The sequence below is a fragment of the Barbus barbus genome (genome assembly GCF_936440315.1).
Source record: "Barbus barbus genome assembly, chromosome: 27".
Classification (NCBI taxonomy): domain Eukaryota; kingdom Metazoa; phylum Chordata; class Actinopteri; order Cypriniformes; family Cyprinidae; genus Barbus; species Barbus barbus.
The window spans coordinates 3,979,160-3,994,628 of NC_136755.1; the positions used below are offsets into that span (position 1 = coordinate 3,979,160).

The 15,469-nt window shown below is 41.4% G+C and overlaps 1 protein-coding gene across 1 annotated transcript in view; it reads left to right on the forward strand.

Moving 5' to 3' along the window:
• Nucleotides 1-2,724: 2,724 nt before the first annotated feature.
• The window catches only part of hivep3a (HIVEP zinc finger 3a), a gene marked incomplete at its 3' end in the record, with an annotated part of 30,814 nt that continues 18,069 nt past the window's right edge, over nucleotides 2,725-15,469 (forward strand). The window contains exon 1 of the mRNA XM_079380757.1: nucleotides 2,725-2,942. The remainder of the gene's footprint in view (nucleotides 2,943-15,469) is intronic.

The following is a 15,469-nucleotide window of genomic DNA, read 5'->3' on the forward strand; positions in this document are numbered from 1 at the left end:
CATACTGCAGCTATTACAACAGCATGGCTTCGAAGTAGAAGAGTCTGGGTGCTGAATTGGCCTGCCTGCAGTCCAGATCTTTCACCTATAGAGAACATTTGGCGCATCTTTAAATGAAAAATATGTCAAAGATGACCACAAACTCTTTAGCAGCTGGAAACCTATATCAGGCATGAATGGCACCAAATTCCAACACCAAAACTCCAGAAACTCATAACCTCGATGCCCAGACGTCTTCAAACTGTTCTGAAAAGAAGAGGAGATGCTACACCATGCCCTCGTCCCAACTAGCAGGCATCAAATTTGAAATGATTTTTTCTCATTTTGTGCATGAAATTGTAAAATTTGTTGTGTTATCTATGTTCTATTGTGAATAAAAGATTGGCTCATGTGATTTAAAATTATTTTAGTTTTCATTTTATTAAAATTTTAAAAACGTTCCAACATTTCCGGAATTTGGGTTGCATTTAATCCAGCTCCAAAAATGGCTAGTTTTGGATCTGAGGGGCAAGATGACGTCACCTGGGCACAGTCATTTGCATAAACACTGCCTCCAGAGCGATACATTGACAAATAGTCTTCTTCACACCATAGGCCCCACCCACTGACATTCAGTCGCTTAACAGCTGACACATGATTACGCTGAATAGGACTGTCGTATCGTGTCAAAAAAAAACCTACATAAATTACAATCTTGTCTACACCTGATACAATAAACTAGGGCTGTCAAAATGGCTGAAAAACTAAATTCGAATTTTGTACTTAAATATTTAATTTTGACTTCTGTCCTGAGGCCACAAGAGGGCGCATCGAGCAAAATATTACTAATACACGTTTCTTCAAAGCTATAAAATAACATGACCATCTTTGAAAAAAGAGCATAATGTTTAAAAAAATGTTTATAAAACATATATTAAGTTGCTTAAACAATTAGAAACAAAACCGCATCATGCATGTCTGAATAGTTTAATACAAAGTGTGGTGAGTGGGGCGGGGCCGAGAGCCGTGGGAACGGAGCGAGGCCGGTGGAGTTAATGATAATGAGCGACACCTGCGACACTCACCGGTCTCGAGTCCCACGGAGGAGCTCCGGAAGGATAAAAGGAGGAGTGACGACAGTGGAAGACGAGAGAGGACCAGGCCTGGATTTTATTTTGTGTTTTGTGTGCGGCAGTCGTCCGTGAGGGGCTGCCGCTGTACTTTTACGTTTGTTTATTTTGGATTATTAAATCGTTAAATGTTTGCCGGTTCCCGCCTCCTTCTTCCCGAATCACGAACTGCGTTACATTGGTGCCGAAACCCGGGAGGAAGGAGGGACACGCTGTCAGAGAGCCCTCGCTGCTGAGGGGGATCGCGGTGCTGAGGAGATCGGGCAGCAGGGAGTAGCGGGGACGGCCGCTGGCTGCCCGAGGCGACGGTGGTGCTGGAGTGATGGAACATCAGGTGGGACGGAAGACTCGCTGCCGTGCTCCTGGGTCGAGGAGGGGGGCTGCCGTCCGAGAGGGAGCGGAGGAGTCGGCGCCATTCGCCGAGTGGCCGTAGCCTGCTGCCATCCGCCATGATGGGGAGGAGCAGTGAATGGGGGACTCGCTGCCGGCTGCCCTCGACCGGAGGAGCCATCGCCGTCCGCCAGGAGGCGGAGCGTCGAGCCGTCCACCAAAGAGGTCCAGTACCATCGCATGGCACCGCGAGTGAGAGCCTCTCAGCTGGTTGAGGACCAACCAGCAGTGTGTCCGGGAACCGGACCGAATTTTTTTTTTTTTCCTCTCTCCCCTCTCTCGTCTCTGTCACTCCTCATCCTTCCGTCTCCTTTTCTCTCGCCTCGTCTGTCCGTACCCCCAGGTACGCCGCGGCCGCCCTGACGGGTCCCCCCCAGTAGAGCGCAGTCTCGAGGGTTCTGTTTGAACGGCTTGGTTTCAGTTTTGACGTAAACAACAACGTCTTCGCATTTATGTTCTCTTTTTCCAAAATATTTTGAATGAACAATGTAGCAGCGCCGCATCCAGTGGGCTGAAGTGGGTAGGCTAAAAAAAAAACATTAAAATGCAGACACCACATTGTCATTGCATCCTGTGTGCCACTGATAAGGCTGCCTGATGCACACCTAAAATTGTGGATTTTTATTTAAAATTTGACCAATATTTGAAAATTAACGGGGGTCCCACAAACCTTTGGGTCGTATGCACTCTGTCACCCTTTTCCCCCCACTAGTTACGTCCCTGACAGTTTCATGTTGATTATGTTGTCAAAACACCCATGCAGTACCGATGGGGCGTTGAACCATTTCCTATGCAATGATGATAGCCAATCATAACAATGGCCGATTACTGAGAAGCCTTAAAGAACCCGCCCCTTAAAACAGGCTGTTTTAGACAGAGACTCAGAACGAGGGTTAAAAATAACCATTTTTCCGCATATTTATTTGCTGTATTTTTTTATTTTTTTTTTGTGCAAAAAACTTTTAACATTATAAGTAAACCTCAAGGAACATAAAAAAATAAATAAATCATGACCCTTTTAAAGCTCTTGCAACTTTTTTTTGCACATGCCACTTGAATATATACTACATAATAAAATGAATAACATTAAAATTGATCTAAGCATCCAAACACCTTTTGGGGCCAGTGTAGGTCTGCATGGAGAAGCATAGGCTACTGTAAGCGACTGTAAGCATGCAGCGGCACTGACAGCTCACTGAAGGGGGCGTGGCGCGGGCCGCTCAATGGTCTCGTGCGGGATAGCGTGGCGCGCGGCGCTTGCGCTCAGCGAAGCAGCGTGTCCTGCGCGTGAATGCAGCTCTGCCAGTGCCATCCGCGGGACGAGAGGAGAGACATGTCCCAGCATCCGACAGACCTACCTCTCCGGACCTAAATGCTTCAAAGCAATCGGGTGCCCGGGTCATCGTGGACAAATTGATGGAGAGGGAACGGGCGCGCTGTCAGGTAAGCATCTTTTCTGACATCGCTTTCATTGTGTTCACAGGGTACAGTAACAGAGCATTGCATCTGAAGAAACCAAGCATGCGGTGTGCAAATATCCTTTAAAGAATTCTGCATGTGCCAGAACTTTAATATGACGCCAAATGGAGCGTTTAGTGCGTCAGTGATTGATCACCCAGTGAAATCACATGCGCGTCGCGAGCATCACTCTAGGTGCCAAGGCACAGGGTGGGTATATGTTGCATTGTCAGTGGTATAAAGGGGGTCACTAAACATGTTCAGTGGCTTCAGGAAGAATACAGTAATGTTTTCCAGCTGCCCTCCTCTTGTTGATAGGTATTTTAACACGCAAGCTCTTTGTTAAACCTCAAGATAGTGGAAGTGAAGTATAATGACATCATCGCTCTTGTCCTACCGGTTATTAGCGTCACCAGGAAATCCAGACTCTCTGGGAAGCATTATTACATATATAATAAACATACTGCATATGAATACCAGAATTAATATAGTGCCTAGTCAGCGTTGATCTGGATAGCGTGAAGTACTGGAGTGTTGCAGGCGCACAGAATTCCCGGCATTGTCCAGCGCGCGATGAAATCATCAATAACGTTACATAATCGCAGAATGCGGGATTGGGTTAAACGGGGGTCATTGCGATCCTGTCGATCCTAGAAAGATGCGAAATGTCACCTCGTAACGACGATTAGTCAATCAACCATCGCGTCGTTTGTTCATCGCCTTTGTTACATCGACATCCGCGCGAGCGCATCGCATTGTAGAAGACAGTCTTTATTGCATGAGAATATGAACGCGTTAACAGTACACTCGCTACTGTAATACGCGTCGATGTTAAAGCAGCGCTCGGCACACATGCGCACGGATATCTTTCGCCGTTGAGTCGCGTTTTTAGACGAGGTTTAATGTCTCCAGAACCCTGCGCCCTGTCTTGTTGTTTCCGGACGCAACGTTCTGTGTGAACGCTCCCTAAATAGTGTACGCTTCGCTGATTACAAGGGAGCGTTTCTGGCGCGTCGCTCGCTCGCGCTGTGGATGACGTTAGCCTATAGCTCATGTGATTTATGCTAATGTGGCCTAATTATAGCCAACCTTTTTGTCATTTCCAGTCACATTCTGCCTGAATAAGCCAAAGGCACATTATTTAAAATGATAACAATATGAGCAAATGAGAGGTTGTTGCATCCATTTAGATTTGACCTACTGTAAAACTTGCATTACCCATCATCCAGAAACCCAGAGCATTTCAGGACAAATACACAGTATTTCTGATATTGCATGCTGCATTTGACCCAGTTGTTAGCTGACATGTCCATGCTGTAGCTACAGTGCGCAAGAGTAGGCGATCATGAGCTTTTGGAAATTGTTCGGTTTCTTGTGTTTGAGAGATGTTTAAATATTAAGAGATATGCTTGTGATGTAAATCAGATACAATATTGTGTTTTAATAAAATGACATGTGATATCAAAGACAACTGACAGGGAAATGAATGGATTTTACTCTTTAAGGAGCCTTGAAAAAAGATCTGACACACAGACACATGTCTGTAAACAATGTCATTTAAAAGTGACAAATACATGTAACGATATCATTAATTGTTTATTTTTTTTTTTTTTTTTGTAGCATTTATTAACATATATGTAGCACAATCACCACAGAAGGAAAGAGAAGTGCAGTTTATTGTATTGAAGTATTAAAATTATTACTTGTCTGTAAAGTTTCAATAGAATATTTCAATGTTTTAGATTACGAGTAGTATACGTCAGCCATATTTCAAAGAAGGTAGAAGTAATTATAAAAATACATATATGTACTTAAGTGGGTCGAAAACACTAAAACTGAGCTAATTAATTGTAAATGTAATAGATTTAAAAAATTATAAATTTTCAGTTAACATGCACCTAAATGTACGAAATCATTACATTCAGTTCACACCATTTTTTTAATGTATATAATAAAGGTTAGTGGGGTCTAAAACAACATTGGACCCAATGTCTTTCAATGTGCAGTCAAAAATAAAAAATCAAATGTTTAAAAAAAGTCAAATGACAGATTTCTTTTTTTATTTTTTATTTTTAAATTTTTTTTTAAATAACCCTTTTAAAGTGCATTTGTGACCCTGGACCACAAAACCAGTCATAAGGGTCAATTTTTTCGAAATTGAGAATTATACACCATCTGAAAGCTGAATAAATCATATTTCCATTGATGTATGGTTTGTTATGATAGGACAATATTTGGCTGAGATACAACTATTTGAAAATCTGGAATCTGAGGGTGCAAAAAAATCTAAATATTGAGAAAATCACCTTTAAAGTTGTTCAAATGAAGTTCTTAGCAATACATATTACTAATCAAAAAAAAGTTTTGATATATTTACAGTAGAAAATTTACAAAATATCTTAATGGAACATGATCTTTACTTAATATCCTAATGATTTTTGGCATAAAAGAAAAATTGATAATTTTGACCCATACAATGTATTTTTGGCTATTGCTACAAATATACCCCAGAGACTTAAGACTGCTTTAGTGCTCCAGGGTCACATTTGTGTTTGAGATATGCAATTGGCTGTTGCCACTAAAGATAATGCCTCTTTGCTCAAGGAATTCATGTATCATATGACCAATTAATAACATTAAAATATAATGGAAATAATAATAATCACTCATGGATCATCCAATAAATTCCAGTTATTAATTAAACCCAGTAAACCCAGCTGAGCCACTACCATGTGCTTTGATGGAATCAGTTCTTCCCTGCAGGTCCCACTAAGGCACCTTTCTTCATGTTTCTGATGGCCTGGCACGCTGACATACTGATAAGGCAATCAGATGTTTCAGGTTGCCCTGCGTCGGACAGGCCATACCTTCTCAAGGAATCTTCCCAGTGGCTCTCAGGAAAGCCTGTGCCCATATTTATCTCTCTCTTTTTCTGAGAACCGTCCCAAGAGCGCATAAGCAGAGTGTTGCTCAAGCTCACCAGGATCTTACCTTACACAGCCTACTTTCTGTATACACTACTGAGCTGCTTCTGTTTGTGCAGTTCATAGCTCAAATCAACATGCAAAATGCCAGTGGAGTCATGCCAGAAGTGTATAAATGACTCGTGGTAAACTTTAAACGACAACATTAAAGTAATAGAGGACGAAGTGGAAACGACACTGGTTTCTTAATGACAGCTTTAAATTGTGTGTAAAGCGAATGATATCTGCTTATGTAACTAAATATAAAGATACTTCTTACATCGCTCAATGGCTACCTCAAATAATCCCAAGTATTCCCTTAAACTCAAACCTGATGCTTAACTGTCCTTCCCGTAACTCTCGTAACTCGGCTCTCCTCTTTGCTAAATGTGTTCTGCCAGCATAAGATTTAGCTCACAGTGCCTTTTCTCTCTGAGGTTATTTAAGACAGTCCATCACTAATAATACTTAAAGTCTCAGCCGTTATAGTCCAGAGGAATAAAGCCTCGATTGTGAAACTGATAGGCCCGGAGCCCAAATGGTACTCTGAAGGTGTGTCATCAGAGCCAATACGGAGTTTGATTTCTTGATACCTGATACAGGCACAGTTCAGAAGGAAGTAAACCCATTCTATCCAGACAAGAGCCAAGCGATGGCCAAATCTTCTTTAGTGCTTGAGCTGTTTGATAAGTGTATGAGAGTGATGACAACATGACTCATATTTGGTGATGTGCACCACGATGAAGCTCCGGCTTTGTTGTCGACTCCGCCAAATTTTTGAATTTGAGGAGATTACAGTAAATCCCGGTTGGCCAAATATGTTCATATTAACAAATTAAAACATCTCAATCTAGCCTTCAAATGCTAATCGAACTGTATGCATAAATGTATTCAATATAGAACACTTTGAATACAAAGTTAAGATGATCATAAAATAATTACTCCATCATAATAACAAATGAATTGAGTTTGTTATTCAGTAATAAATTAATTTGAGTCCATTTTTTAGTAATAATTGAAAGCAAAATAATCATTTTTAAAGCAATTGAACAAATACACACACACAAACATATATGAGCCTATAGGTTTGGAAGGGTATTACGGTGAGTAAACTTCTTTTTTTTAGGTTTTCTGCCAATACTTTTAGCATCAGCTTGGCACTGTACTTTCATAATTTCACAAGTACTTTCATAATTGTATTAGTTGCTCTGTACTGTGAAGTTCCCTACAATGACAGTAAACCTCAATCATAGCAGTGCACAACAAATCCCAGTGAAGTCTATATTGATATTCATGTCTTATTCACATGTAGGCACTTTCAGTATCTGTCAGTCAGGTGGCTCCTCTGGAGAACTGGGACTTGGACTACAGTCCAGCTCACCTTAGCAATGCATCACACAAGAAAAAAATAGCCAACTGCACTGTCAACCTTTAACCTAACTTTAACTGGCATCAAAAATTTCATCTGTAGTTCTGTAAGCTTAGCTAGCAAAAACAAAGGAAACTGTAGTTCTGATGGGTAACTGAAAGAGTAATCAAGGTCATCATTCATTGTACTTAATAACTAAGCCAGTAGATTTGACAGATATGTGTAAAAAATAAATATAAAATAATATATTTTTTTAAATAATTCAAAAGATGTTTTATTCAAAATAAAACAGCCACACCCTCATACTCTCTAAAAATGCTGGGTTAAATACAACCCAGTGCTGGGTAAATATTGGACAGAACACATGCTGGGTTGTTTTCAACCAACAGTTGGGTTAAATGTTTAACCTAACCTTCTGGGCCGTAACCCAACTGCTGGGTCTAAACAACCCAATCACTGGGTTCGTCCATATTTTACCAAGCGCTGGGTTGTATTTAACCCAGCATTTTTGAGAGTGTAGTAGCCATTATGTCCTAACATGTCTTAAACACACTTGATATTCATGCTTGATCTATAGGTTGTATGACCAAAAATCTGTTTCAGTTGATTTTTTAGAACTCTTGTGGTTCCACAGATTATCACAGTACTTTTTCTTTGTATGCCTGGACTTTATATAGGTTTATAGTGGCTTAATTTACTGTCAGGATATACTATTGTAATGTCAAACACAAATTTACTATCAATAATCAAATCGATTTATAAAATGAAAAAAATATTTTTAAACGATTAATTCTTTATTTTTTGGCAGGTTTACATTTAGAAGTACATTCTACTGTGTCTATATTTCGTATTATAATTTAGTTTGTGTAGTAATGAATACCTTTTATGTTTCTGTGTATTTAAATATATGCTATTGCAACATTCTACTGTACAATGGTAATGTAGTTCTATATTTCTTCAAGTTAGTACAAACTTTTTTTTTTTTTTTTTGATGAGTTGTCATGAACCTAGCATTTATTTTGAGTGTCTATGTGTATATGATATGTTGAGAGTTTTTGTTAAAAGAAATGAGAAAATGCAGTTGAAGTGACAGCCTTAGAGATTGAGTTCATGTGTTCTTGTCCGCGTATAGTGAGACGGCAGATGCTGAAAACACAACAAACGTCACGTGTGCTTCATGTCGTACATGAAACAGTGTCACTCATTCACACAGACATGCAAAACATGCTGACTTCATATTACATAACAGTTTTTTGTGGTTTAATATTCAAGGACACGAGTAGATATCAAAATTTTATTAATTGTACTATGCAATTTTATTACAGTATTAACAATAAAGTCCAGATACAGTTGTTTCAGCTACGCTCCGGAATGGTGAGATTTGAAAAACACATACCATGTGTGAAATTGAAACCAATATACAGGTTTATCCAGCACTAATTAAGATGAATTCACTGATCGACCTTCACATGTGCACTCCAGAAATGGTGGGGTCGGCAGAGAGGTGAATGAGGGTCTGAGGTCCTCATTCAAAATGCCCTCGTCTTAATCCAGACTCAAGTGGGATGTCTCAAGACTCCTTGTCTTGTTCTTGTGATCAGGGATGAGTGGTTTAATGTGCGTGTTGCGTCCTTGGCCCGCCTGATTTGCCCCTGTCCACGGTGCTGAAGCACATCCTGTTTGGAACAAGTGTGACAAGTGTACAGGGGGCTTGACCTGACAATATGTAATTGTCAAGCATCCCCTTTTCCTCTGACTTTCTCTCAGTTTTAGACAGAACAGCCAGGTAGGCAGAAGGAAATACAAAAGAAAGCATTCTCCCAGTTTCCCCATTGTGGTAGTTCAATTGATTGATTACAGTAATTGTCTTCTTCATTGTCTTATAGTGGCTTAAATACTTAAAAATAAGTAAATGAAAAGCACATCGGTCATGCCTGTTAGAGTAACAATAGTGTGCTATTTCTGAAACCAAAACGTTCATACAATTATAGTATTCATGGCTGTACTTATCCACACATATCGAAGCCCCATCACCCACCCTAATCTATCCATCTCTATGAATGCTATAGACTTCAGGGCAGCAGGGATTTGGAATTATGCCATAGCCTGTCTCTTGATTCAGTGTGGGTGAAATGAGAGAACATACAGTATGTCTGGTCCCTCTCCGCATGACATCACCTAGCTATCAGAACTGATCTGTTTGCCTGGGCTGCTCTCATGGGGTGGAACCGTAGTCGCTTTCATAATAAAACCCTCTACCTCTCACTAATTTCTTTGCTCTGAAAACCAGGATAGCCAACACTAAACGTCGTTTTTTTTAAGAGAATAGACTCCTAGCTGCTTTGTTACAATTCGATTTAAATTGTTGAACACAAGTTGTGCCATTAACAACATAGACTCATTGGAGTGTGACAATTTGCTGCAGTTTCTAGCTAAAATAAACACTATTGGCAGTAAAACACCAACAAAGTTTCACACAAATTATGTTTATAGGCAGATTCTTGATTACCAAAGACCTGTTTAAATACATTTTGACATTTGTATCACATAACCAGCTCCGTGTGCATGGCTTTTCTGGTGTGGTAAACTTGCTCGGTAGCGCACCTGGTGCAGCACTGCGCTTATGATAGAAGAGGTCAAAGACTTCTGGAATGTGTTCAGAAAATGTGTTTTTATTTCATGTTTACTTTTGTTTAACACTGCTGGTTAGGTTTAGGTGTAGGTGCTACAACAGAGTGTTAAACCTTTAGCGCAACTCACCAGAGAGTTCATTTCCGGACAACAACCAAAACCTTGCCAGATTCATGTTGATCTGTTTTGGATAATTTTTCACTTTGAATGTGTTGCAAAACATTGAAGAAGCAATTTGCTTAAATGTCACCACAGGCTTGTATTCCAGCGAGCCTGGTTTGAGCATCAAGCAGCTTCAGTGATTGTCAAATTCCAGGTTGAGCCTGTATGACACCATGCAAGCTTTGCATCCTGTTTAACATTAGCTGAGTGATAATGTATCCTGCCTGACACCATTAACATTGATCCATTCAGCGCCCCATCTGAAGTAACATACACTGACTGAGCACGTTCAAACAATTTCAAATGACTACCATGTGGTGGTTAAGTAGTGCATGTACAGCTGCCTCTAGACCCAATGTTATATTACTTTTATGTTTTTATTAATCGCATCATATAAATTGCTTTCATCTCACTTCAACCGGTTACTCAACAGTTGCTTTAAAGACAACACCTAATATCTGTAGGTGATCCGCAAATGTCCATCATGTCTATATATGTGCACTAGAAGTGTGTGCAGGCCTGATGTAAAGCAATATGCTTCTGATTTTCAGATAGAGCTAGATTAGGAAAGTTTGGCAAAGAGAGCTTCACTTTTGGAAACTGCACTGTATAGTATGAAACTGGTATTGATATGATCAATGTGTCTTTGTAGGGTCTGTGTATTTTGTGGGTGGAGGATGGATTTTCTTTAGATTTGTCAAAGCAAGTAAATATTTTCATTTTTATCTTTAAAATCAATTACAAACCTCACCCTCTTATTCTGAATGGTATAAGCGGCTGCCCTTTTTCCTCTTCTGTATTTTTTTCTTATTCTCTGTTTCAAAACAGTCTCCTCAGTGAACTACCATTTACAAGTGTTTTACTACTTTTTCCAAAAAAACATTTGAACGATTTCCATCCTACATGTCAGCTGTGGAGCTATAACGTAGTACACTACAAAGATGCTGAGCAAAACAAGAAACAGTTATACGGAGTGGCAAGTCAGGAATGAGACTGCTCAGTGAGACTCTTTACTGGAAGTAAGGTGACTCATATGTGATGAATTTTCTTTGAGTTCTCCAGCGCTCTCTGGTACAGTTGAGATCCATCTTGGTTTAATCCGCCACGGTCCAGATGTGTGATCCTGTGCTATGACAGCATTTTAACAGCAGTGACAATAATACGCTGAGCCCACCTTTTCCGAGACAGATTTTATTACTATTTGACAAATATTGGCAGTGTTAGATACTGTGTAAACAGTGTTGTTTTTATAGTTAATAACACATATTCCAGAAAGCCTCACCACAAGGTACGTTGTGGCTACAGATATGTGTTTGAAGTGAAGGGGTCCCTGCGTGTGCTTCTGTGCTTTTTTTTTTTCATATCGCGGTTTTATTTGAAGGAGTGGTCCAGTCCATGTTTTTCTTGTTACATGCTGGGAAGTCCATCATAGCCTCAGGCGTAAGGCTGTTTGTGTGCATGCGTGTACATATTTTCATGTTTTACTGTATGTATGTGGGTTTATGGACAAGGGGTGTGACTGGCCCCCACCCCAGACGTGGTCGTTTTTTTAACCCCTCTCAGGTGCCCCTCTGGATGCTCAAAAGGGAAATGAAAGACCCTCATTTATTGTGAATACATGGCACACACACATACTCTTGCACACTCTTAAATAAACACACGTATACTTTAGAATCCTACACTGCTGTGACATACACTACCAGTAAAAAAAGTTTGTTTAAAAATTTGTGTTTCTCAATATCAAGAGAATGATGCTAATGTATAAATGCAATAACTGTCAAGCATACATAACGCCACACTCACAGGAAAAAAAAAAGTACGAAAGCTGTCAATTGGGCAGTACCTTTTCAAAAGTGCCTTATTAACCCTTAAATTGTGTCACGCCACTCTGGAGCAAGGAGCAGGGAGACACGGAGATTCCAATCACAATGTTTATTTAAATCCAAAACACGGAACGAGGAACTTGAGGAATGACGAACAATACAGGACATGGGAGACAGGGAGACACAGGGCTAAAGAACACTGGGAAATCAACGAGGAAGAACAGAAACAGGTGCGGAGTAATTAAACACAGGGCTAGGGACTAATGAACTAATGATTACAGGGAACGAGGACAGGAACAGGAAGGCCAAATACGAGACAGTCTGACAAATGGTGCATATTAAAGTATATACTACTATCTGACGTGTTCATAGTAGTATATTTTGAGAGGTTACTGCCCCAGTGATATTTTTTATACATTTTGAAAGAGGCAAAGTAGAAACAACAGGACAAAAATACAATACATGAAAGAAAGAAATTAAGTAAACAGTGCTTTCATTTTTTCAGTAAGTAGTTCTTTCTAACAGTAGCATTAAGAAACTGAATTATCAAATGTGAAAATAAAACACTGCATAACCTTGATTGCATGGATTAAATATACACAGTTTCTTATTAAAGCTACAAATGTTATTCAGTCTAGCAGTGTGTGAGTTTCGTTCTATTTTCATTAATATTAATGGGATCGATAATAGGGCTGAAAAGATTAGTCAACATTATCAACAATAAAAACTGTCGACAAATATTCTTTGTTGTCAAATAGTTGTCTGTTCTCATATGACCTAATGTAAGGGCCTGCAGTGATGTGGTTTGACCAGGGTGGCACTGTACCTTTTTTAGAATTGTTTGTTGCAGCCCTAATAGATATCTGCTGGTATATTAGGCTGCTGTCATTTTAAGACCTAATGCACTGATCCAATACACACTTCTTAAGTTAACTGAAGACATAACCAACCGTGTTTACATTAATATTCACAAAGACAGGTATGTTGACAATTTTATGTGTATTTGAGTTTTCTGCCACAAAAATCCACGAATTTGGGATCACATGTTATCTGGGACATGGTTCCCTTTCAGTCGGTCACTCCGAGTCACGTCGGGTGACCGACGAATTGGGATCTCGCTTAGAGAGACCAATGCACTTTGAGTGTAACTAAACGAGCCAATGCACATTGGCATGCGATTATTGCATCCAGCTGCCGCTGATCACAGCGTGAGTATTAGTAGGCAGCAGGTGCAGCGCATATTCAGCTTTTCGCTTCGGATACATCGTTTCGCTCCTGACTTCTGCTGATGAGTGAATTTAACGAGTTGAGCAGGCTCTTCGGAAGACTCTCGTTCTGGTGGTACGGCGCTACAGTGGCGGTGGTTCTTCCCGTGTAGAGTGGATTGCACTCATCAGGTTGCACTACCCCTTGTTTGTGTTGCAGGCGACCATCTCCCCTGTGCGCTTCAGCATGCTAAAAGAGTTTTTTCCCTAAAAGAGCATTCACAAGTGCGTCTTTTTACAGACGATGTTGCATCTGGCAAACTTGACGTTACGTCTTTGTAAAGACAAGTTGGGTCTTGTTACAGACAACGTGTCACCCGTGCGTTTCTGGATGCAGTCGTTACCTGGCGCCGGGTGATGATCATGATCGCTGCCTCACGTGCCTGGGCAGTATGCACGCTGGGATGGCGTTCGTGGATGAGTCATCTTCTCATTGTGGGAAGATGATCATCTCTGTGTTGCGGGCCAGGCTCCGTTACCATCGACAAAGGGGTGGAGCTTTGTTGCCTCTGCCTCGATCTGGTTCTCGTTCTGGCTGCAGACAGACAAGGACTACTTCAGGCGGTGGCATGGGTGGTCTGAGGATTACAGTGGTGGCAAACCCTCCAGGGAACCGACCCTCGAGGGACCATCGCTCCTCTTGCGCTCCAAAACCAGTTGAGCTGCCAGGGGAATGTGCTGGGCCCTCTACAAGGGGTATACAAGAAGTATCCTTGGAGCTCCTCCCGACGACCGGATGTCAATCACTGCATTGGAGGGTGAGCCGGAGCTTTCTGGGGAAGAAGATTTGGCTGCCCTGCTGCTCCGGCAGTAGCAATGCCTGAGTCGAATCCAGAAATGACGGCTATGCTTTCCCGGGCTGCTGAGAGGGTAGGGCTCAAGTGGAGACCTCCACCGTGTCCTCCACCGAGGTTGGATGACTGGTTTCTCGGGGTAGCTTGCGCTGGTTCTCAGCGCCCTGCCCCGGTGCCTCTCTTCCCGGAGGTGCATGGGGAGCTTACCAGGTCATGGACGGCAACTTTTACTGCCAGAAACCCACCTGCTAGCTCCTCCTCCCTCACCACCCTCGATGGTGGTGCAGCTAGGGGGTATAGGGGGTCCCACTGGTGGAGCGGTCAGTTGCGATGCAGTTGTGTACTAATTTTGCCTCCAACCGGCAGGACAAACCGTGCCTCCTCTTCTGGGCCTGTAGGTACTCGTCTGGTCTGTCCGGCGATGCTTATGTGGCCTGTGGAGAAGCTGCCTCCACCTTATGCTACGCCGCTACTGCAGGTTCTTCAGGCTAAAAGCACTGCGAGACATGCACGAGTGTGGTCACGATCCGTAAGTTCTGAAAGAGCTTCGTACCACTACTGACCTCATGCTAAGAGCGACAAAGGTCACTGTGTGGTCTCTGGGTCGTGCGATGTCCACACTTGTGGTCAGCAGTTCTCGGCTGCACAGGAGCAGACTGAGGCGATCCAGCCTGCTCGTCGCCGAGGGTGGCCCTATGAGAGATTTCATTATGACCATGCAGTAAACGCAGAGAGAACATTTGTTGCCCTCAGAATTTTTCCAGTATGGTTAAAATATGCACTTTTTATTTGTCTTAATCTCATAGTTATGTCTGTGAGTGGCATGTATGTGTGAAGTGGTTTATTTATCATGAGCTTTACTAATTGCGGTCTTCTACTTTGGATTCATTTGAATTTTCTTGCATTCATCTTTTAAAAATTAATTTGAAAATATATCATTTGATTTTAAGATTTGATTTGATTTTGTTTTAAATAAAACAATGAAAAGAAATACTAGATTGTGATATTGCTTTTCCTTGTCCATCAGCTCCTGTCTGGAGAGATGAGTTTTTTTGGAGAGAAGGGGGGGCACCTTGGCTTGTCAGGCACTCACTCTGTAGTCAGGGAGGATGCTGGGAGATAAATTTAGCCCTCCAGCTTTGCTTCCATCTGCCATTGCATGGTTTAGGGCCGTTGCCATAGAAACCACCACTGGGTGCCCATTAGTGAGCGAGAGGGAAAATTGGCGAGCTTTCTTAAACGTATTTAAACGGCATATTTTAGATTTGGTTAAGTACAGTGTAAAGCTTATGTTTCTTGTGTTTGTGGTTTTGACAGAGTGGACAAAGCTTGATTCCCAGATTCTAACCATCTGAGCCTGGCAGGGTTTTCGCTGTGGTTTGGTAAGACTCATCACTGACCTCGTTATAAAATATTTTAAAATGCTCACAGGTGCCCAGTGATCATTCGCAGTGCAGCTTGATGATTCTGTTTGCCACATACTGGCTGTTTTCGGGTACAAATCC